At 43.3% G+C, this 22109-nt stretch overlaps 1 long non-coding RNA gene across 14 annotated transcripts in view; it reads left to right on the forward strand.

Moving 5' to 3' along the window:
* The first annotated feature begins 3546 nt into the window (after positions 1-3546).
* LOC310901296 overlaps positions 3547-22109 on the forward strand; it is a 38276-nt gene continuing 19713 nt past the window's right edge. For 2 of the 14 annotated variants that reach the window (XR_014585708.1, XR_014585709.1), the window contains exons 1-3: positions 3552-3972; positions 5182-5255; positions 5660-5819. This is a non-coding gene — a long non-coding RNA (uncharacterized lncRNA). The other 12 variants (XR_014585705.1, XR_014585706.1, XR_014585707.1 and 9 more) reach the window with 12 other exon arrangements.

Consider the following 22109-nt stretch of genomic DNA (forward strand, 5'->3'; position numbering starts at 1 on the left):
AGCATTAACAAGAAGTGAGTTTTCATAGGGTTTAAATCCAGAAGGGAATCATTATGATCCTCTATTCTGATTGCCGTGATAACACACATCTTCGGTTGTTACCCAGCAACTTTGGCCCCAAGCCCAGTAGGATTTTCTTGTTGAAAAAGGATATTTTTTAAACAGGTACATCCAGTCTCCATTCAAAGCCCCCAAGAGATAGACCACCAAAGGATTTGCAAATGTTGATAGGCCATTATTGTCTTTGCTGAAAGCGTGCATCTGATTTCCTAGCCGATGACCTTACCATGCCTACATTGACAAGCACCCCAGTCTGAAAGGTCAGATTTGAAACATGACTTGGCACTGGGGAACTAATTAGCAGGCCTCTAAAGGTAGAGGGCACCTTCCTCAATAGCAAAACCTGGGAATATATAAAATAGCTCTTCTGGGAAGAGCTAGACCTCAAGCAAGACCTCTGCCAGCAGCACCTCTGGGCTGCACAGCAGCAGCCCTAGGAATGGGCCAGTAGAGACAGACCAAGAAAGCACAGTCCAGTGCTGCTTCCCCAGTTACCCCAATTAGACATCCAATTACCACTGCCCATTAGCTAGTTAGCACTGGAAGCTGGGCCACAAAGTCATGTTGCCTGACTTTAGCTGCCTACAGAGGAGATGTTGACACTTGAACTGGCTGGATGGGCTCCTGTTACCAATGCTGGGAGCAAATAAGAAGGGGGCAGTGGGGTGGGATGAATTGCTTCCCACTAATTTTTCTTTTTCAGCTATGAATGGGGGAACAAAGCCTACAGTCTGCTAAGCTGGGTCTGTTTTGTTACCTGAGCTTTTATTCAGCAAATGACAAGCAAATCCATTTATTGAAGCTTTGGGCAACTGAGTGTCTACAAATGCATGGTTCTTTCTACATACCTATCCCCAAACAGGTGTCACCTGTGCTGTCGAGGCTAACACTGCATGGTGATCTCAAACCAGGAGGAAAGAATTCTTGATTTTTGAAATAGTTATAGCCTCAGCATGAACCAGCTACAGCTCCAGAAGTCCCTAAATTGCAGGTTGTCAGAAGCTGGAGGAGGATGACAGAGAAACTATTAACATGACCAGCAAGGAAGGAAGGAAGGAAGAAAGAAAGAAAAAGAAAGAGAAAGAAGGAAGAAACCTGAGCTTTTCAAGAAGTCTTCTCTTTCTAAAACTTGGCATTCAGAGAAGACTATCAAGCACTATTAGCCTTGCAATGAAATTTGAGTCAGTGGCAGCCTCAAGGAATTTGTCTGAAATTTCTAGCCATTGTGAATTATAAGGAACATTTAAATGGGAAATCTCTTGAGAAACCTGTATACCCTGGGGAGTCCTGCTACTTCATAGTTCTGGGCAGCCAGTGAATTGTGATGAGAGCAGTGTTTGCAAACTCTGTCCCCTCTGTCAGCTGGAACTGCGAGTTGCACAAGCCACTGGCATGAATAATAATGCATGGGAAGATGTTACACAACACTTTCAGACCTCAAAGGTTCTGCATTTCACGCCATTCTTGGGCAAAGTTTGGGTCCACTTTTTATTTTATCTGGAGAGGTGCATTTTACTGTTGCTACGGCGTGAAGGCAAAAGCGCGTGGCTAGGATGTTTTTGGGAGGTTTGTCATAATATGGTATGCCATGGCTGGTGTGTAGGGAGCTGCAGATCCCAGAGGGACAGCATGAAGTTCCTTCAGAGAGCTGGTCTGCATGCTGTGCTGGCCATATAGCATTCAGCTTTTATGCAGAATTTATGAAAGGGTAAACAGTATTATAAAGCTGTTGCATGAAAGCCTCAATTTCAGATAAGGAAACTGAGGCACACCATGGGTGCCATCAGCTCAGAAGGTCAAAAAGTCAAAAAAATCTCATCAGACTCATCCTTGTGTTCTGTCTCCGTTACCCAGTGTCCATAGCTGAGCTGTTTGTGGATGCCCAGGAGAGGCTGGTTTGTCTGTGTCTCGCTGTCATCATGCTCTCTGTAGTATGTCCTCCCAGGAAAATGTCATTCATTTAAAATAGTGATCCTCCTGTTTAAAACATGTTTTATACTGTGAGAGCAGGTCAAACAGCAGACACTTTTGATTAATGAAACACCAAGATAAAGCAAAAAACCTCACATGCCTCAGTGGGAAAAGGTATAAAGGACAGACGTTCAGTGCTATTCAGTATTTGGGGGAGGGGGTGGGGGCAGGGGGGAATGAGCAGGAATGATCATACCTAAAGAGAAAGCCAAAGCCAATGCTTGCAATTGCCAAGGCATCAGCCAAAAGGAAAACACAACTCTGATCGCAGAGTAAATTCATGTATGAGTCATGATGGGCCAAGAACAAGTTTGCTTTCTTTTCCCCCTCATTGAACAGATGATGATTATAAGATAAATCATGCTTGGAGTCAAATCAAGTGATTGGATTAAAGTTTAGTTAAGTATTTAGAGACTGTTTGGGACACAATGGAAAGCTAATTGAAAACTTACATTTGTGAGACCCTTGAACTCTCCAGCTCTTAATAAAATACTACTGCAAAGTACACCAGGGTTCCCTGTGGGAAAGATTCCTCTCCACAAGTGCTTTTATTCCTCAGGTATGTGAAAAAAATGGTATTCATTTTCTCTACAAGTTCACCAAAGAAAAGAATTTTCATGATCATAATTCAACTATTGCTCATGATACAGTAACAATCTATTCATCTCACTGAAAATCAGTGAAGCAAGACAAAGAAAAGTCACTTCTTTAAAAAATGAAGTTTTAAACACTTCATTCTTTTAACTAGTCTTTGCTCTTCTGAGCAGCTGGTATTCCAGCGTGACTGGCTGCCTGCACTGGGCTGAAGTTACTCTGGAGTCTTATGAACTATGTAAAAATTCCTTCTGGATGTGCTGTTGTAGGAAATGTCATGCTTTATTTGTACTAATAATATAATTGCATTCTGGAATCACCCCCAGTTCTTAAGGAACATACCCAGCCTCCCCAGCTTCAAAGTACTGTCCTTTTTGGTGGAAATACCAGTGAAACCCACAATGAAAGAGAACAAACTTCCTCATGTACACACACAAACACACACACACAAACACAGAGAATTGAAAAAGCAGTTCTGGTTCTTCATTTAGCCACTTTCTTGATAAACCTCATCATTGAAGTAAAGCTGCAGAAACTCTGTAGTCAGGTTCATTTGCTCCCTTGCACTTTCTGCCTCTCTTAGATTATTTACCAGACTTTTTCCTGCCCCAGAGAACTGGGGATCCAACAAGTCATTTTGCAGCCAGAGCCTGCATGCTACAGCACGCATGCATGCTACTGCTGATAGAGCATTCTAGCTCTCTTATAAGCCAACCCTATCCAAGCTCTTAGCAGCAGATCTGAGAAGCAGGGTTGTTTAACAACCCTCACAAGTGCAGGTCAGATCTGAAAACCCACAATCCAGGTTGGCTTCTAGGGTAAGGTAAGGTGCTGCCCTCAGTCTGCACCACTGCATGTCCTAGGCAGGCTGTTGAGTTTTGTGGACCAGTTGACCCCCAAAATAGGTGATGAATGAGTCCTGAGAAGAGCACATTAGAGCTGTCTTCCCCTCTATGTGCAAGAGAATATATTTCTCCGACTAGCTTAACCTTTAGAACAGCTTTTCTGCAAAAGGATGTGTGAGCAGAAACCATAGCTGAATAGCTTAAGTATAGAAGGTTTAGGGGAGAATGGGAGTAAGTTATGCTTATTTCAGATGATGAATATAAATTATTTTTCAGATATGCTTTTCAGATCATCACAGCTAAACCTAATGTGAATGTGACCAGCTGGTTTAGTAGGTGTGATGCTCCTGTGATCAGCATAATTTAAAATATATTCCCTGCACCTGTCCAGCTGTAATTGGAAGGGGAAAAACAGTTCTTACCTGTAGCTGCCTAACTGAGTTGCTGCTCTATAGCTGAAGATTTAGCAACCAGTCTGCTACTCAACAATGACTGAAATCAGGTTTGTGTTCATGTCTTTTTGCTGGAATAATACAGCGATAAACATGGAGTTTAATATTGGTCATAGTCATCCAGTTCAGTCAGAAGCAATGCAGTAGCACCAGAGAACCAGGTATGTTGCACAAATTAATTAAATAATTAATTAAACTCTTTGAAAAAATCCCCAATCCACAAATCCTCAAAATAGGACATTGACTCTGTCTATTTGTCTGCTGGGTAGTGTGGTTGCAGATGGTTTCAGGAAGCCATGCAACCCTTCTTCTTTCCCTAACAAACGACCCATGGCACTTTTCCAGTTTTAAAATATATGTCTCTACTGTTCTTAGAGGCTGGCAGTGATTGCAGCCTCACTCTTCGTGTTTTTCACTTACCAGTAGAAGAAGTTTCCTGACATTCAACCTGGTTTTCCCCTTGATTCCACTGATATCTGTGACTCCATAGTTTGTCCCCATATTCTGTCCCCTTCTTTTTCCCACAGCCTTTTACCTAGCTGATGTCCTTAGCAAGGCTCCCGTTCACTTTTCCACATAGATTATGTGTCCTTGAACTCCTGCCATTCCCTTTCCTGGGCTACTTTTCAGACCAATGGGTCATGTAGTCACAGATGAGGAAGCTGGTAGCAGTGACTTTAGTGACTCCAAGCTCTACACAAACTAACTTGCCTTTACTAAGATAAGCCTGGGTATTTCTATAGTACACGGCTTTGTGTAGCTTGGCCGTATCTGCTGTATTGGACTGAGAATGCCGTGAAGATAAAGATAAGTATGTGGGGTTAATGGTTTGGGACTAATTGAAGTTACTAACCTGGGTTAAAATCTAGTTTGTTGAAGTGTTTACCTTGTAGCCTAACCTCGTTGCCTCCCATTGCTATCAATGGAGAAATGTTCTCTAGCATCTCCTGTACAACAAACAAAATGAAAATATTAGAATAGTCATAAAGGTAGCCTTCTGATTGTGCTAATTAATGTCAATTGCATGTATCAAAATCGTAAGTTCACTATAGTAGCGCTGTTGCATGGTGCCCTCAAAAGCTGGCCTAGCATTTGCAGTTTCTTAACAGCTGTAGTCTGTTCATCATTAGAAAGCTTTATTATGACTTAGAGTGATTAATGTGTTCTGGGAGGACTGGGTAATAAGCTGTAGGACACTCCTTGGTGGATTAGAGGAAGACAGATCAGAAAGATGAATATGTTTCTATTCACTGTTGCAGATTCTGAGATGTGTCATCTCGGTGCTGAGGAATGTGCATTGGAGGCAGTGCTGGAGGTGACACTGTTGCTCAAGGTCAGTTGCATGCATGGGACTTCTCTGTGTGGAGCTGCCAATAACATGTTAGAGTGAGGAACATTTAGAAGATGGGGAAAGTCAGCTGCTTTGGGGGCGGTGGTACTTGCACAGCCTTGAGAAGAAGTGGGAAAGCTATGTGTTGCAATGTCAGAGATGACATTTGCATGAATGAACATCCTTTTATTTGGGAAACTTGTGGTTTGTGCTGATTTCTTGTCTGAATTATGATGAGAAGGTGCAACACAAATCATCCAGTGATCATCCAGTTCGCACTTGGCCATGCTAGGAAACAGGGACACTTTGCTTTGTACCTATGTCGGCTGGGTGATGTGACTGGCTTAGTTAGAACTCATTGGAGTCAAAATTGTAACAGTCTGAGAAATGCTGTCTCTTCCTCATAGTATGGCTGGTTATGGTTATGAAGCAGGCTGCGCCTGCTTCATCCATGGACAGATGCTCACTCTGCCTGCCCCAACTCTTCTTGCTGCCACAGTTCTCCCTTTGGCTCTGCCAGCAGAAGATGTCACTGTTCTCAAACCTGCACCCCTCCGAAAACAAGAGGTAGGAACAGAGTGGGCTTTGGTGTGCAGCCTCTAGCTTCTTGCTTTCATTTCAGCAGCCATGGGATTTATTTAGCAGAATACATGCTCCAACTAAAAACAGTCAGTCTCAGGGTGAAATATTTGAATTGACTGATTTCATGGTGTCAAAAGCATTGCCTTGCATGTGAAAAGAGCCCTCGCTGGGGGGAAATGGAGATGATTTTTTGTTTAATCCATTCGAAAAAAAGGACACCTACTTACTCTATGCAGAATGGGCAGCATTTCCTCAGTTTGGAGAGCACCTCTGTATGCTCCGAAATAGAAAGCTGAACACAGACTGAGAGACAGCAACCCCAAGTAACAGCTGTAAGCAGGCCTGGGAGTAGCTTTCAAGTCCCTTGTGTCTGAGGCTATGATACCTCATAATGTGGCATTTTATCAAATAACTTGTAGGTCTCTTTTCACTACTACTGCTGAATTTGATGAGATAGCCTGTCTGGGTGCTTTGGCTAGGAGCACGGGCTGCATTGGGTGTCATAAAAAAGGTATGCATGATTTCAGGCTCTCCTCCCCTTATGGGTCTCTCATCTCCTCTATTTTAATGAAAGTAGTAATAATTATAACAGTAAGATGATATGTGTTATCCTAAGGGCCTGTACACTGAGTGGTAAGCCAGGAGCCTCTGTGTCCCACTGAGAGCTCTTCTGTCAACTGCTGTTAATATTTCTGCGCTCTCTGCAGCTCTCATGATTAGCAAACCTCCATAAGAGGGAAAAGAAACTCCTCCAGCTACACGCAGAAAATACAACCAAGAAGCTGAACAGGATCACATTAGGTGGAGTCTAGGGACATAGGTCTCTAGATGGATGCTAGGAGGACAGCACGAATTTCTTCTTCCTTGCCTTTTAGAGCAACTGTGTTCGATTACATGTTGCGCAAGCTCCTTCTGGTTTGTTTTTCCCCTCTAAAAGCTAGGGCAGATGTTGTGTTATGAGGCTGTGGTGGCCTCTAGCAAATATCCCTGGGCTGTATTTCAGGTCTAAATCTCCCACTTTGTGGCACTCTTGGTGGCGGGCAAGCAACTGAAGAAAAGGGAACCAAAGCTATTAGACATTTTTGCTACCCAGCAAACACCCTATGCATTGGTCCTAGGGGTTCATATTCTGCAGTAAAAAATAATAATAATAAATAAATAAATAAGATGGTTTGAGAGAAGTGAGATATGGGACCAACCGACACCAGACCTCCAAATTAACTATGAGAGAGAGAGCATGAAAACCAGGGGAGCATCTTCATGGGAAGTGCAACAGGGTAGACACAGTACTAATCTGTGTTTGTCTTTGCGGGGGGGGGGGGGGGGGGGGGGGGGGAAGTCTCCTAGCTGCAGGAGTACAGAGTTAGTGCTATATTCACGGTAGTCCTTTGAGAAAGCAAAGCACGTGTGCTGGCCATTTCCTCAAAGAAAATATTCTTTGTGAAAGCTAATAATTTTAGCAGGGATTCTTTTCTTCCTCTTGAGGAGAGTTAAATGAAGTTGTGGGTCAGTGAGAGGGCATCTGTACAAAACAGAAGCAGAATTTCCAAAGCTTGAATGTAGTCCCTTCATATGGAGAAGACCTGGTCAAATTGGCTTTCCAAAACTTTTTCTTTAATAAAGATTTTATGAGCGCATTTTTGCTGGTTTGCAGAGGCTGTTAAACCACTCTGATTTGGTAGGACTCAATAGATGGAACTAATAGAAAGCTTAGGAAAGTTTTAACAATTTTCCTTTCACAAAAGTGAGCTTACCAGTAGCTTCCACTGTACCTGTCTATCTTTCTTGACAAAAATATCGTATAATATCCATGTGTGAGTGGCATTGTTCTTCTCTGCAAATCATAAAAGAGTGTTGCTGTCTAGGCTCATGAAATACCAGCACAAGTCAGGTATGCCAGCCTCTTTCTGCATTTATATTCACAAGATCACCCAAAATTCCTTTTTTCTCCAATATGAATGGCAACCCTCTGAACTAATTCACCAGCAATGTTCAGACCTCCTGTGTGAAGGAACTGAGCAGTCCATAGATCTCTTTTGGGCTGTATTTTCCTCACTCAGAAATCACTTAAAATTGGAGTCAAAGCTGGATGAGGACTGCACATTCACAAATGAAATTAAAAACTAGCTCCTGAGTCTGTTGTTTCCTTGAATGAGGGAACCCTTGGAAAGGGCTTGGGTAAAAAAAAAAAAAATTACTCACAATGGCAGAGTATGGCCTGAAAGCTGAAACCAGTCTTAATGTCCATGTATACAAAGAGCGTAGAGCATGAAAAAGGGTGTCCAGTGAGTGGCTGCAGGGCTTTATAGTCTGTATGATCAGGTCTCCACTGGGCCATGCTTCTTCGCATCCTGGTTTTGAAAGCCTGATTTCCTGAGAGATTGTATGATTATTACTTTTCAAACTAAAATATTTGGCTGAACGAAAAGGCATTTAAAGTAAAAAATAACTGGCAGTGCAAATGAGATCACTGAGCGGTTTGCTGGAAATGCCGTACATTGCGTTGCCCAAAACTTGGCATTTATGAAAGTGACCAGCGGGGAGAAAACAGAATTGTTCTCATGGCCAGTGTCAATATGGATCATAAAGACACGCTGCAGATTTGGCATCTCTGACGGAAATGAGCGTCTTTCCAGTCCGGTACAATCCCGCTCCACAGCGTCACTCAGTGCGTAGATTGGGTTTGCAGAGGATTGACAACTGGGTGGGACAGCATTGCATAAGTCTGCCTGCTTTTTCGTCTCGGATTAATGATCTTCAAATCTGGTTTTCAGGGACACAGACTCACTCACACGTAAATAAAAAACAGAGGGAAGCTTTTAAAAGACTCAGATGCTTGGTATTCCGAGCAACAGCTAATGCAATGCCTTGTTAAGACATCTCGTTGACAGAGAACACGGCAGTCCTTTTGTGTTTTACCTTTTCCTTACGATAACTCTCGGAAAGTAATCAAAGGTTCTTTTCCCACTGAACTCCTGTGCTTGGATTCCTGGACTGACATTTTAGCCTCACTTTGGCATGCTCCTGCAAAAGACAGGTGTCTCTGGAAGGTGGCACAACTTGCCCTAGGTTTCAATCAATCCCTGGAGAATCTGTATATCACTATCAATGAAATCTAGGGCAACTCTTTTCCTTAATTTAGCTGCTGTAGGGAGGTGCCCGTAGCTGGGCAGGATGGATCCAGGGCTGAGTTCATGCAGCTCTGAGCAGCTGTGGTTCAGAGAAGATACTCCCATGTGGAGGTGCAGCAGGATGAAGCTTGTACAACAAAGGTAGAGAAGGTGAAGCTGTGTCACACGAGCTGCCTGATTTTGATATTCCACGAGCTTTTGCTGGAACCACCCCACCTGGTCTGTCAGGCTGTGCCAGCACCGCAGGCCAAGATTCAATAAAGTCATTGTTTCCAATTAAAAACCATTACAGCTATAGAAACCGAGAACCCCACATCTTGGCAGAGGATGGACTCGAACACCATTTCAGTGCAGTAACGACATTAAAGCCCCATCCTGTTCCCTTTGAAGTTGGTGGCAAATCTCCCATTGACCTCAGTGGGAGTGGGATCAGGCCTCCATACATAAACACTGTTGGGATAGATTCACCAGGGTCTTACTCCTGGTTTGGGCCATTTGGGGCCTTTGGATGTCAGCAGTGCTTCTACTGAGTCGATGCTGGTGGAGCGGTGGCGTGGATCAGAACCGGAATTTCATCTAATCAGTGCCCTGTGGCTCTTCGCACGTTTATCAGACGGAATTTCAAGCAAAAAACAAAGGGATTGAAAGGTTGAAAAACAACGAAGGAATGTGCACTTGGCAGCTCTGCTAACCAGATGTTTGTTTCTTTTTCCTTGTTCTTAACAATGACTAAAAAACTCGTGAACATTCTCAAGCCCAGTGCAAGGTCAGTCTGAAACTAGGTAAGAGGTGTCGCAACAAGGCGGAACGAACATCTGGGAACGGACAAATGTTAATTTATACCAGGATCCAGCTCTGTGGCTCAGAAAATGTGGCCGAACCTTCAGAAGGCTGGGTACATGTGTGCTTTCCCTTCCCACAGCAAGCCCCATCGATCGTGCGAAACTCTTGCGGAAGTTTGCAATATTCCCTTTGTGATGTTGTGTGAACTGCTTCCAAGAGCAGCGCAGAAAAAGGCGGTTGAGCTGTTGTGCTGGAGTGTGAGCAGAAATAAGCCAATGTTAAAGCAAATATGTATGTACATATAAATATACGCATCCATTTCCTGGAAAATGCATACTTCAAGAATGGTCCACAAGCTGAATGTTGTACTTTGTGCAGCTTTCAAGGGAGAGAATAACACTCTTTCTTGCAGTGTTAGTCTTATTAAATAGCATGTTTCATTAACTTGCAAAAGGTCCCCTTCTGAGGAATCCCTAGCTGTTTTTGACAAAATCAATCCAAAAAGCAAAAAGGACTGGGTGGGAAAAAGCAACATAATGCCCTCAGGCTGTAGAGCAGTAAATTGAATCACTGGCCTCTCTGCTGTGTCACCCCTGGACAATATGCATTTCTTCAGCAGTGTGTCCACAAGACCGTTCCCAGGACCAGCATCCTTTTGTCTTGTTTCACAGAAAATCACCTCATTAATCAGTCTGCAGAACATCACAGTGAAGCAGATTGGGGGGGGGGGGAGGAGAAGAAAAGGTTATTAATTTTTATTAGCAAGAAAACTAAGCCAGAGAAGTAGAAGTGACTCATTCATGACTTACATGTTCATTAATGATGGGATTAGGAGCTGAGCTCTTGTTATCTGACCAACTGGCTTTTTTTCAGATTGCATCTGTCTAGTAGCAGCTCCACAGCCAAAAAGCATGCTTGGCCAGAAGGTAGTATTTTATTAAACCGGTGTGTTTCAGATTGTGATCGCCTGACCTTACTCTCTCTTAAATCAATGTGGCAAATATCATCTTTTCACAACTGGATCTATTTGGGTATGACCATTTCTGAGAAAAATATATCCAAATTCTTTCTAAGCTCAGTTTATGTAGTAGCACTTCCTTGGGTTGCTTGGGCAGTATGTGATGGTGAATCAGTTTAATTGGTTTAGATATATAAGAAAATAGTGCTATCAACAGGGTTAGGATTAAGGTTAGGGCCAGCAGGTTTTCATCAGTACAACTCACAAAAGCCATGCAGTTCAGTGCTCATGATTATGACAGCATTAATTTCTTGGTTTAGCTGTCCAGGTAAAATTGCCTGTTTCTTCTGGCACTGTGCTCTGTAACAGCCCCAAGTCCAGCCTCACTTGCTGTGAGAGCTTGGTGAACAGCAGCTATTGACTGGACCACCTCAATATGTAATGGGAAAACAGAAAAAGAAAAAAAAAAAAACTTCTGGGAGAGCTACTGTGAAAGTGTACGTGTTGCTCTGTTTTCATCTGTGACCCAGCAGCCCACAGGCAGGGCTGTTGGACATGCCTCTGTATCTGGAAAAGCACTTGCCTCAGGTGTCTTGCCCATGGACAGGGGTTAAAAATGCCCTCAGGTTCTCTTAGGAGTTCTTGGCATGCCCAAGCTTGTCCCTTTTTTTTATTATTATTATTTTTTTCAACATAAGCAGCATGTTTTCTCAGCTTGCCAGCACTACCCAAAGCCCCTCAGGCGAGGCAGACCCTCTGGCAAGCACGTTTTGTGCGCTTGTCAAGGGATCTCTCCCTCACAGCTAGAGCACCTTGCTGTCCTAGATGGATGTTACAATGGTGTAATGTGCAGGAGAGGTGCAAGCGCTTATTTGTTTTGTGTTTGGGAGAAATGCTTAGTGATGCTGAGGATATAATCCTCCCTTTGCCTTTTGCTTCCCAGATCTCTGGCCATCTTCTGAGCCATACTGAAAAGAAATCTTTGTTTGTTTATGAAGTTTCTGGAAGGCTCAGATTTGTTTTCCTCCCTCCTGCATCCTGCCAACACTGGAAGTGCCAAAACATAAAAGAGAGGCATTTCTCTTGGAGTTGCCAGCTACGGTTGGAAGGAGAAGTGCCAGAAATCTCAGGATAAATCTGCTCCTGATCTTTCCAGCACAGTCTTACAGATTGGAGGGATTTGGAGAGTTCAGCAAAGCATCTGGGCTGCTGGATGCCAACACGGCCTGTGTTCCAGCTGGGGATGTGTCATTACTCATTTTGATAAGGACAGTGGCACGCAAAGTCAAGACCAGAGGAAGGACTGCTGAATGCTCCAGAGGTGGTAGCCATCTGCTTGCAGATTTTCTGTATGTGAAAGCATTGGCTCACTGCGTATTTAGTGCAGATGTCAAAGCCAAAGCTTCAAGATTCACATTTCAGGCCATTTCAGTGGCACTGAGGACTTCGTTGATGGGCTGCCATTTTGCTGCAATGTGTGGTCTTAACCAAGCCCCCTCTGAAACCTGACTAGCATCTTTCTTCATACCCAAAACCTCCTTTGAAAGCAAAGCTTTACTCCCCCTTTGAACATCTGAGGAATGGGAGTGACCCAGACAGCAAGTTTGACTCTGCCTTCATTGGCTTCCAGGGTGGAGTTAAGCCTCCCTTTTCCTGAAGAGATGTTGGTGGCACCACAAGTGGTACATCCAAGGAAAGCTAAGCCCTTCTAGGAGCCTTGCGTATGAGTTGATCATGTGCTAAGATGCCAAAGTTCATGTCAGAGAGCAGTAGCATGGCAGAGGGAAGAGCCAAATTTTCTTTGCAGTCTAATATAGATGGCCACATACTGCTTTGGATTTTAACCTATGGCTCCTGGTGGACCAGTTTGCAGAAAACAGATCAAAAAGCAGACTTTTTCTCTTGCTTTGATGTATATTAGTCTGATGGGCGGGTGCACTTGTTGTTTCATGAGCACTTACTGTGCACATGAACTTCATCCTCCAGCATCGAGGTCATCTGCAAGTGCAAGAAAGCCCACATGGGCAAAAATCTCCCTCAGGTTCTCTACCAAGAACTAAGAGGATTGAACAAGAGATGAGATTTTATTGGTACATTGCTTGTGTATCCAAGAAGGAAGATGCTGGTCAAGGTCTGTAAACTGGTGGCAACACAGGGCTGCATGGACTTCCCTTGCCCACCAGTTCCTAAGACCTGTTATTGAGGGCACCCAGGAATCGAATGGATTTCTAATGGTGTATGAATCTCTACTTGATCTCACTCTATTTCCTGTTGCTGTTATTTCATTTAATGGCTTTTCTTCATTGCAGTCCTAGTATGATTCCTCTGCAGAGGAATTTATGTAAGTGTAAGTAGCTGAGAGAGGGGCACAGCCCTTAAATATGGGTATTTGGAGTAACTTTCTCTCTGTGCTCTTCCCTTACAGCATTAAGTCAGGGCTGGACTTCTGCATGACTTTCTTCCTCATCTATCCAACGCTACTGCTACCTGCTCCATCAGAGAAAGAGACAGGTATCTTTAAGCCATCATTCAGAAGACTCATAAAGTCATGAGTCAAGATCTAGACCATCTTTTCTTAACTGCTAGGCCAGTAACTTCATCGAGTTGTCCCCCTGCACGCATCCAACCCCGTGGAAAAAGTAGGGTAAAAAGTTCAGCAAACTGCAAACCATGTTATAGCAGACCTGCAAAGCACAGATATTAATCCCAATAAAATAAGGAGGGGGTGGTGGTGGAATTCAGTTGCCAGTGGCTGATAGAACTTCAAATATTTAAACCGTGAGCAAGATTTTTAAACCACACACAATAAACTGTCCTCCCTTCAACATCAGAAGAAAATTGTTTTTCTTAAACTGGATTGTCACCAAAACAAAACAGAACAACAACAAAAACCTTGACAGTGCAGAGCTTTACTGTAAACCATCAGTCTGGATATATTTAATGATGTGATTTATAGAGAGTTTGCTTCTTAAGACTCAAGGCAACATTCCTATAAAAGCATTAAAGATGCGTGTTTTGGTAGTGGATGGATGCCGTTGCCTTTCTTCCCTAGCTTGGAACCTGCTCAGTGGGTGACACCACTTGGAAAGATTAATTCTTCATGTGTGGGCAATCAGCAGCAGCCTTGAAGCCGCACTGATTACAATGCTATCATCCTTCTAGTCAAGAGCAGCATCACTGCAGTTACTTAAGCTAAAAGATTAATTAATGAGTTTCAAGTCAAAGGGAATGTGCTTCCTTGGACTTCCAGCATCAGCTTTGATGATTCTTTCTTCTGCACGAATTTTTACACCACTTATGCAGCACAGTTTTAATGTTCTCTGTTCAAGTCATGGAATAGATTAGATAATCCCTAGGCCTTTTCCACCTCTAACACTTGTGGTTCTGGTTAAATAGCTGTCAAGTTCTGAATTTAAAAGAGAAGAACAAGCCAAGGCTTTTGAGGTTCTGTTGGGAGGATTACAACTTGTAACACATTCCATAGCCTTCCAAAAGTGTTTGCACTTTTGGGTTTCCGGACAAAAAATGTTATTCAGCTTTCTGCAGACCTTCCTTGTATATTACTACATAATCCAACTTTTCCTTCTGCATGAAGATACTGCTAGCCTATTATGGCTGGCTTCAGTGAAAATCTACCCTCCGTTTCCTTGTTTATGGCTGAAGATGTTTGCCTATTGCTGAGGCAAAACAAATTTCCTTACAATAAAGAATGCATGTGCCAATTCACTTTTAAATGTGGCTCTTGGAATTTATAGGAAAGTAAAAGATCCCAAGGATATGATTGCTGTCTTGTAACCTTGCCAAGTATACATAAAAGAGCTGATAGGTCTTTGGCCTAGTTGCTTTTATTGTGGTCTGTAAGCTGAACATAAATATTGTATCTCAGATGGTGCAGTTTAGGACTGTGGAGTTTTCAAAACAGGTTAAGGAGCTTTTCACCTCTAAATCATTTCTCTGAACCCCGCTGGCTGCTTCTTTTTACAGTGAGTCATCACAGCAGAGAAGCAATGGATTTGTGGCCTTAATGGACATGCCAAGGAATTACCAGGGCCTCATGGTGGTGCATCCGCCTGAAACGGGCATCATCACTGGATTTGACAGGCACACCGATGTAGCTGGAGAATCTTACTTGAAGAGGTTCTCCCAGTAGAAATGTGGTGGGGTAAGGGGAAGGGGAGGGTGGAGTGCAGGGTGTGGTAAACATGCTTATTTCCTTTGGCCTCCAAACAGATGGCCTCTTTTGGTTTCAGTTTGGCTGGGTTACTTGTAATAGCCAACAGAGCATTGCAACGCAGCAAGAATCCATGTTGTAATGGTACTGTTTGGCATTGCAATGCAAGCCTGACTTCTCAGAGGTCTGGTCAACAAGACCTGATGGCCTTTTTGTTTTGAGAGGCCTCCTCGTCCCACTGACCTAAAAGCGCCTTGCTTTCATTAAGACCTGTGACACTAACCTGCTTTGTGATCTTGGGCACATCAGTTGGGCTGGGACTCAAATCACCCTGGTTTAGTTGGGCCTCTAGGCAAAGTTGGCTGTCTAGATTTCACCTAAGTATAAAAGCCTATGTTAGTCTCTTTTCTCATGCAAGGAAAGTCTCAAGTTGCACCAGATGAGGTTTTGATTGGATATTAGGAAGAATTTCTTCATGGAGAGGTTGGTCAAGCATTCACAGGGAAGTAGGAGAGTCCCCAATCCTGGAGGTATTTAAGAGATATGTGGACGTGGCACTAAGGGACATGGTTTAGTGATGGGCCTCAGTAGGTTGAAATTGGTGATTTTTAAGGTCTTTTCTAACCCAAATGATTTTATGATTCTAGAGTGATTTGCATGTGGATGTTAAGTCTTTCAGCTATGACTGGTGGCCACAGATGCAGGAATGTTCTTTGATTGTTCACCTTTGCAGTAGAGATTGTTTTTATCATTTATACCAGTATAATCATTTTGCCATTCACCCAGTACAACAGGGTATTAATTTCTGTGTCATTGTAGTGCAAGTAGAAAAAGGCTTTGACACCAAAAAAAAAAAATCTATCATAGCTTATTATTGCTGTGACACTGTTTTTGTTGTTATTACTGTGGGATGGTATTATTTAGCACCTCCATGTATTTTCAGCTGTTAGTGGAGAATCTTACACTGTGACTCACAGGCAAGATCAGTTGCTTTGTCCATGTAGAATAGTGCAGAACACTTTCTATTCAGGACTGATAAGCAGCTGCTAGGTTTGCTTTTCTCATTAAAATTCAGATCTGCTTCACTCTTTGCCATTGTCCATGTGTTAAAGATTTTTCAAATCTGGGCCTGTCTTCCCCTCCTGGTGCTATTTCTTTACAGCATAGGCATTTCAGCCTTGTACTTTTCAGAGCATCCTCTACCCTATTAGATCTTTGCACTGCTGGTTGCTGCTCTTTTTTTTTTTTTTTTTTTGGTAGATCATCTCTGGTGTTAGAGCCCAGATGTGTTAGGTGCAGTATAAACATTCTGTCAGGGCAAAAGTTGTGTGTCTGCCTTCCTTGGCAAGGAGAAATTGACAGAAAATTCATCCCTGGGGGAGAAAAAAAAGTACATTTTTTGAGATAAGGAGTGTGGCACCTTTGTAGTTTGAGCTTGGAAGCAAATGGTGACTGTGAACTCAGCAGGAGTAGGATGGGTTGCCCTATCTTAGGTGAGTAAATTTACCAAGCTCTTGTGGTCAAATCTTTCTCCTCTGTAAGGCAAGCCTGGATGAAATTTGATGGTGAGGTGTGGAGAGGAGGAGCCTTGGAGTTTGACATTGTGGGTGTCTGGGGTAGGGTATATTAACTTGGCATCTGGATTTAAGGGCACTAACAGAGAGGCTGTAGCCAGAGTATGGGTCTGAGGAAGGGAGTTGTTGGTTTTGTGCTAGTTATAAGTCATATTAATTAATATGGGACATACTAATATCGGTTATAATATTTTATTATATACTGCTATCATTCTTCTCTAGTGCTACTGTGGGTAGTTTGTTTGCCTGACACTGTAACTACATGCTGTTTGCCTCCAATGGGACTGTTGTCCACTAAGTGGATTGTGTGTAGTGGAAATGCAGCTCTGCATGTCTTTATCTGTTTCCCAGACACTCATGGTGCAATGTGAGGGGAATCAGTGCACTTACTGCACTGTATGACAATATCTACCTTTTGTTTTCCCTAGTTTCTACCTCAGCCGGCCTTGCCAAAACCCTGTTCTGGGTGACTCCAGCACTACGCCAGTCATAAGAATCCATTAGGCTGGCTTTGGCTGCAAACCAGCGTTGTTCTGGACACTTAAGTATAACTCAGGAAACAGATCTGGGAGACACCAGTTCACAAACCTCATGGTGGACCTATGAGACTTGCAAGAGACATGGGAACTTGAAAGACAATGTGATATCCACATATGGTTCTGTAACAGAAATAACTACTACATGTCACGGTCTTCACCATCACTCAAGAAAGTGCATTTCTAGTGACCTTCAGTATTACTCAAAATGATGCATTTCTAGTGTTTCCATTGCATCGCGTTGAATTGTGCCAGTATTCCTGCCTGGACTTTTCTGTCTTGATTGCTACGTTACATATATCAATGGTCACATTTAAAAGTGTCCTCAAAGTTTTGGCAGCACTTAGATAGGAAATGCCAGAAATGTGGGTTGTAGTATCTAGTGTTCACAACATTTATCTGTCCTTTCTCCAAAACTTGTCTATATTGACTAAAATTCTGATTCTGTACCTAAAGCAGAACTGAATTTCTTAAAGTAAGGAGCTGGCTTTCTAGTTTTGTGCAAAACCCTAGGATTATCATCTTCAAACTTAAAACTTTGAAATAGGGTAGTTATCCTAGATAATTCTGTAAGTACACCTGCATTTTACAAATTGAATCTTCTCCGACGATGGGACCATTTTTTAAATCCCAGAAGATCCTACGATGATAACATGCAGCCTTTCCAAACATTTGATGTGATTAAAAATATATTCTGGTTATTCAGAAGAATTGTAACTCATAAATTGAAAGCTAAATTGTAAGAATATCAACATTTTGAAATTATAAATGCAATGGACACAATTAACTCTGAAACAAAAGACCATAGAGAGCTGAACAAATCGCCATACCTCTCTTTATTGGATTTATGTGATGAGGCTGTGGCAGCAGGGGCTGCAGGGAGGTACAGAGCCCTGGCACTGCCCCATGTGAGAGCAGAGCCAGCTCCATCCAGCAGGGACATCCACATTCTCTGACAGGGGGGTTGCATGTAGGTACTCTGTATTTTAATAATACAACAATATGTTAAAGTGTATCGGAAGTTCTAAATAATGGTGTAACAGGAGAAAAAGTCTTGGGAACATTTCTATTTATCTTAAAAACAGATTAATCTGGGTCCTTAAAAACAACCAGTGTACGCACAATCATGGTTATTTCCCAGCTATTAAGCAAGAAAGAATTAGGATGTTTGAGTGCTTTAATTGTATATTCCCTCAATGCATCCGGATCTTTTTGAGGCGTAAGTTTAAATCTCTCTTGGTTTTTTTAGGTTTATTAAGGACTGAGTGACTGCACAATTCATGAGAGGTCACTGAAACAAATGTGATGCTGAACCTTCTACCTTTGGGCAGACAGAAAATGTGCACTTCTCTTTGCTGCAAAGTTCCCTCGTGTCCTCATCTTCAGAAGTGTTTGGCTTCAGCTTAACTCTTTTTCTGCTGAAATCAATGGCAGGATAAAGCTGTTTCTACCTTGTATTTTCTTGCTTATATTTTGATAATGTCATTTTCACTGTTTTTAAGGAATGGTGAGAATTTGTTTCTTGAACAAAAAGATTTGACTTCTTTCAGACTGTTTTGCAGAAATCCGCATGCATCACAGGGGTGGAAAAGAAATAATTGGCCTATAACTTTGCACAGCTCAGGGAAAACATACAATTAGCATTGCTGCAAATTGCTCCCGGATGAAATTGGTGAGATGAAAAGTAAAAAAGCCAAAGAGCCCTTGAAGTTGGAATATTTCCCTGTTCTCCGTAGGATGTTTATGATCTTAAGACATCGGCTGTATCTCTGGGTCTTGTTTTCATAATGAAGTATCTCTTGAGATTTCTTCCACCAGAATAGTCAGTGTTAGCGTGGGAGACATCAAAGTAAAGCTAGATAACTGGCAACTGGCACGGCAGCGTGGGGTAAAAGGTGAATACTTTGTGAAATGATGCCTGCAGGCTGTATATTACACATCAAATACAGGCTCTCCAGAGCTTTAAAACCAGAGCACCATAAAACTCTAGGTGACTCCCTTAATGGGTTTAAAAATAATTCTCCCAAGCTTGCTCCCTGTTGTTCACATAGTCTCTCACCTGTGATAGAGAGCAGTGGCAGGCTGCAGTGAAGGAATGAGAGGGGAGAGGAGACAGAGCAGGAAGGAGACAGAGACAGCTGGTAGTCTCACAGTATAACATAACTGCTCCAGCGCTCCCCAGGGCCAGGGGCCAGGTGCAAGGGTGGATGTTCAAAGGAGACTGAGGAGGGGAGGTGCCCAATCTCATCTAAAATCGTTGCAAATTGGGCAATTATTTGCCTTAGGCTTCTAAGTTTTGTAGTAATCTCTATGTGGGGGAGAAAAAGAGCATGTGTATCTTAGGCCTTAAAGGGTGAGATGGTATTTTGATATTTCTCTCTTCTTCATGTGCAGTTTGGAGTGCCCAGCTTTTCCCTTTACATTCCTGTTTTTATGCCACATGTAAAGTCTGAAGCAGTTCAATGGGCAAGAATCATGCAAATTGAGACAAATTCATTGAGACACCGAGCCAGTCTGAACAGTCTTGTATGGGTTTCTGGAGGTTTAGGAAAAAGCAGTCCCAAAGAATTCAAAACATTTTTCCACTTGGCTCCTCATTTATACATCAGCATGGTGGGAAGATGCCAGCCTTGATGCACCCGTGACAAGGAATAAACCATTCCCTAATCTTGGTTTGTTACCTTGTGTCACTAGAGTAGGCCCAAGAAGTCCCTTGTTATTACTGAATGCTACTGAATATCTCCCAAGAACAACAGGCATGGGGAGCTGAGACGTGATATTTCTAATAGAAACAGAGATCTGGGAAAACTCAAATTCCTGTAAAGACCTGTTTATTTCTCAGGCCAGATGTAACTGAATCTTTACAGCAGTGGAAAAGATCCCAAGGTATAACTCTATGATATTATTTTTGTTCTTCTTAAAATTTTTCCATCACTAATGAGTTCATCTCATGGTGGTTCAGCTATTTTAAAGCACAGTTTTTGTCTTTCATGGGCTGAGTTTCTAGACCTCATGTCCCCGCCTGTAAAAAAGCAGCGTAACCTTTGCATTTAGTTTTCATGCAATCGGATGTCAGGTCTGGCTACCTCCTAGCCTGAAGCCCTGTCACAACTCCCTAGGGCATATACCAATCATAGGAGTCAGAGAAACATTTCCCTGCCAAGGAGGAATTGATTTCTGCTGCTCACAGGCTCCTCTGGTTCGGAGCTTTACAGGGTGCACTGTGTGTACACAGTGAGGCTGTGGCAGGGCCTGCAGGGAGGCCTCCGTGCCCTGTGTGAGAGCAGAGCCAGCTCCAGCCTGCGAGGTTGATGCAGAAGGAGGGCAGGAGAGAGGCCCCGGTGGAGCAGGCTGTCCCCCTGCCACCCACGGGTCCCACGGCGTTGCAGCCCTACATTGAGTCCTTTTTACCCATGACAGTAATTGCTGAGTGATCTCCCTGCCCTCATCTCCGCCTACAAACTTTGTTTTTTCTCCCCCTGTTCTGCTGTGGAGGGGGAGTGAGAGAGCAGCATGGTGGAGCTGAGCTATCTGCCAGCGTTAAACCACAACACGGGCAGAAGATTTTCTGTCTCTGGTGAACGAGGGGGAGGAGTTAGCATGGACTTTGTCTGAAGTGGTGTGATGAGAGCTGGGAGTCTGGGGCGATTCTGTGGTGCTGTGGGACATAAGGAAAACACATTAGGAAACCTTAATTTTGCTGTCCCAGGAAATGCTAGATTTGATTAAAAGATTTCTGACCAGGATGGTTTGGGGGTGTAGGCAAAGAAAACGCAATTTTGGCTGTTCGACACTGTGTGCAGCAGTGCCTGTATTATCCTTGGTGAGTTGGAGGTGATGCCAATGGCAAGGAGCCTGATACAGGGTGACTGGTAATTGCAGCAAGAGCATGCCTTGAATCTGTGGCTCTCCAATAAAATAAAATAAAATGAGAGAGAGCAGTGTAATTGGCACTAGGTAGCAGGTGTGAAAACCCCGAGACATTATCCAAAAACAACCCTGGTCACTTAAAAATCAAATCCCAGCCACCCTCAGAAGTGTTTCTCTCCTTGCTCTCCTAGTAATGACTTCCTCACAAGGGAACAGCCCTGCTGTTCCGTCCCTGCATGGACATCTAATTGGGACTCCTCCAACCAGCCAGACCATGAAGGAGCAATTTACTGTGAATTTACTGCGGACCCTACCTAGGAAATGAGAACCATGCTCCTGTGAGATGGGTCTGGTTTGCCCCAGCCCTAAGCTCTAGGAACAGGGTCAGAAGAGGAAGGAACTCTTGCTAAGCCCATAAAAATGGTCATCTGGATAAGGCAGCCACTGTGGGGCTGCTTGTGTTTAAAAAACAAACAAAGTGTTTTTTGGGGATTGGGGTGTTTTTTTTTTTCCATTATATTGATGCTGGGGGTGGGGGGGAGCGGGGTTGAGCTGAAAGTTGTTTGCACGCCAGGGGTATGGCGTTGTCTTGAAGTGAGTGGGATGTACTTACAAGGTCCTTATAGGGAGCAACAGCCTGTTTGTACAGCCAGGAACCTGGCCCCCCCAAAGAGGACTGTCCAGTGGCAACGTTACCCAGAGGCAATGACCAGGACAGCGTTCTTGGACATGGCTATCTTGTGCTGCAATGTCAGACCTAGGAGACTATGACTGAAAGCATATGCAAGAGGAAGCCCCCAGTCTTCTGTTTTTGAGAGCAAGGAAGGAAGGCAGATGGAAGTGTCTGATGGTTGTAGAGACTTGTTCCCAGTGATATATGCATGCTGGATCTGTGCAGTAGAGGTTGAGATGCTGCTCCTGCTCTGGGTCACAGCAGAAGCCTGTTGCACCATGGGGTTGGGTCTTGGACTGCATCAGCACAAAACTACTTGGTATTTTCTCAGGGTGCTGGAAGGGAAGGTCAAAGTTGCTTATACCTCTCAGTTCTTTCCGTGAAGCAGATTTTTGTCCATATAGCAGAGGTATGATCCTGGGCTTTTGAGGAATATCCTTTCTTCATCCTGTAAGCGATGTGCAGTGTCAGTTAATCATCTTCACAACTTGCCATTTCCTTCCTCTGCTTTGCAGTGCTCAAAAGTATATTGAAGGCTTATGGAAATAGCTCCATATTGTTATGGGTTTTCCCTCTAAG

Source organism: Anser anser (genome assembly GCF_964211835.1).
Source record: "Anser anser genome assembly, chromosome: 6".
Lineage (NCBI taxonomy): Eukaryota > Metazoa > Chordata > Aves > Anseriformes > Anatidae > Anser > Anser anser.